This window comes from Trichosurus vulpecula, chromosome 4 (assembly GCF_011100635.1).
Source record: "Trichosurus vulpecula isolate mTriVul1 chromosome 4, mTriVul1.pri, whole genome shotgun sequence".
Classification (NCBI taxonomy): domain Eukaryota; kingdom Metazoa; phylum Chordata; class Mammalia; order Diprotodontia; family Phalangeridae; genus Trichosurus; species Trichosurus vulpecula.
In genome coordinates, this window is record NC_050576.1 from 197,952,643 (window position 1) to 197,955,264 (window position 2,622).

Below are 2,622 nucleotides of genomic sequence, written 5' to 3' on the forward strand. Positions count from 1 at the left end.
CACTGGGAGCACATTGTGCTTAGTAGGTATTACATAAGCATTTATTGAATTGAAGTGACATGGTGGTGTTCCCGAGATGTGAGAAATTATGGCAGTCATAGGATCATAGGATTTAGAACTGAAAGGAACCTTAGAATTCATCTAGTTAAACTCCTTGTTTTATATATGAAAAAAATATAAAGTTCATGGAGTTCCAGCTCTTCATCCAAGATTGTGCTAGTTAAGGAGCATGCCCAGCTTTCCTTTCTCTATACTGGAAAAGGCACCAGAAACAATGACCTGCTGGGTAGTGTGCTGGACTTGGAGACAGGAAAAGCTGGGTTTCTATCTGTAGTGAGAGCAATAGCTCTCCCATGCAGGCTAGGCTAGTTTTCCCTTAAAACTTATCGAGCCATCCTTGAAATTTAATTGGTCCAGGGAAGTAAGACTTTTTGACAGAGGTTCCTGATGTTCTCAGTACAAAACCAGCTTTATGCGGACTTCCTCCTTCAGACTTCTAACGGGTAGACCAGCCTGATCGACACTGGGCCAGGTAAGCTGCACCCACGCTGAATCAATAGTGTATCCTTGCTGAATACCCTTTCCCTGCTATGGCAAAGTAAAACTCTATGGTTAAGTGTTAGGTGGTCTATGAGTGTTTCGTTCATTCCAATTCTGAAGCTGAAACAGCATACTGGCCTGAATCAGACCTCATCTTCAACATCCCACCTCTCACACTTATGAGCTGGGATATCTAATAGGTAAGTCATCTAATTTTTCTGAGCTTCAAATTTCTCAGTTGCAAAATGAGGCTGATAATATAGCAGCCTCTATTTCACAGCACATTGTGAAGCTTAAGTGAGATGCTATATATAAAGCACTTTTGCAAGATTTAAAGTGTTGTATGCATCACTGATGGACTCTTCACCTTTCCTCAATTTTCCCTGGCTGCCATGCCCTCTCTCCCCATCCATCTGAGCTCTTCCTGTCCTTCAAGTCCCATCTCTTTCACAAAGGCCTTTCTGACAAGCCAGACTACAGGGTTACCTTCTTTCTCTATTCAACTGTTAGTGAGTTAGGGGGATGCCTACCCCAAGCATGTGAAGACCTCCCAGCAGAAGGACAAATGGGAACAATTTGTTCCAATGGCTATGAAGGTGGCTGAAGCAAGTGTCATGAAGGGTTTAGACCTTGGTCAGACATCAAAGATCCTAAGGTCATCTATTGCGCCCTGGTTTCATAGACAATCATCCTGACTTTTGTCTTGCCACTGGACTTTGATGACTCCAGAAGAGAGAGTGAGGCTGATTTGTGCAACTTTGCCTTACTTAAAGTCAAGACAGCACTCATTTGTGCTGTCATCGATCTTCAAAAAGCAAAAGATCTTCTGCAAAAAAAAAAACCAACAAAATACTATGTAAATTATTATTTCTGCTGCTTTTAGTTTTCTAAGTTCCTTTTTTTAAAGATTAATTTATTTATTTTTACTTTTCAATATTCATTTCCACAAGATTTTGTTACAAATTTTCTTCCCATATCTCCCCTCCCCTGTCTAAGTTCTTAAACAAAAATCCAAAGGGCTGGGACTGGATTGGTGTTACACGTAGGCAAAATTGTTAAGTACTTGTAGAGTACAATGTGAAGAAATAATATTATATGTTATATAAAGTACATAGATAAATAATAACCATATAGCACAAAAAGTTATCTATATATGCTATAATATACAATAAAATACCTTCTATTCAATTTGAGGAGATGGGGAACATTTTAAAATAATAGGATATTTACAGAATCCTCGGATTTATAGCTGGAAGGGACCTCAAAGGTGACTTAGTCTAGTCCCCCGATTGACATTTTCCGCCTACCATATAATAACTCTGGGAGACCTCTTCAAGCTCTAGGTAACTCTGGGCCTTCCTTGCTCCAGATCATAGTAGGCCTAGGACAACCCCTCCAGGCCAGAGCCTTCCAATTCATTCCCAAGGAAGGCTTGCGGTCCAGAAATTCAAATGCCTTTGAAAATCTAAGGGCTGGCAAAATGCTTCATTTTGATGTATTATGGGGGGCGGAGCCAAGATGGCAGCTGGTAAGCAGGGACTAGAGTGAGCTCCGTACCTGAGTCCCTCCAAAAACCTATAAAAAATGGCTCTGAACCAATTCTAGAACGGCAGAACCCACAGAACAGCAGAGGGAAGCAGGGCTCCAGCCCAGGAGAGCCTGGATGGTCTCTGGGTGAGGTCTATCCACACGGAGCTGGGAGCTAGGAACGGAGTGGAGCAGAGCCCAGCCTGAGCGGCGTGGACCATCCGGACCAGAAGCCGGGCGGAGGGGGCCCTAGCGCCCTGATTCAGTGAGCTGCGGCAGTTACCAGACCCCTCGACCCACAAACACCAAAGACTGCTGAGAAGGTTAGTGGGAAAAGCTGCGGGAGTGGAAGGAGTTCGCAGTTCAGCTTCCAGCCCCGGGGGCAGCGGAGGTGGGGCAGCTACAGCTGTTGTTACTTCCGGCTCCAGGCCCACCTGGTGGGAGGAATTCAGTGGCTGATCAGAGCACAGATCCACAGCCTGCTGAAGATCTAAGCCCAGTTCGGGTTGGGGGTTCTTGGGGCAGGAGCAGTGCGGGTCTGACAGAGCTGGCACC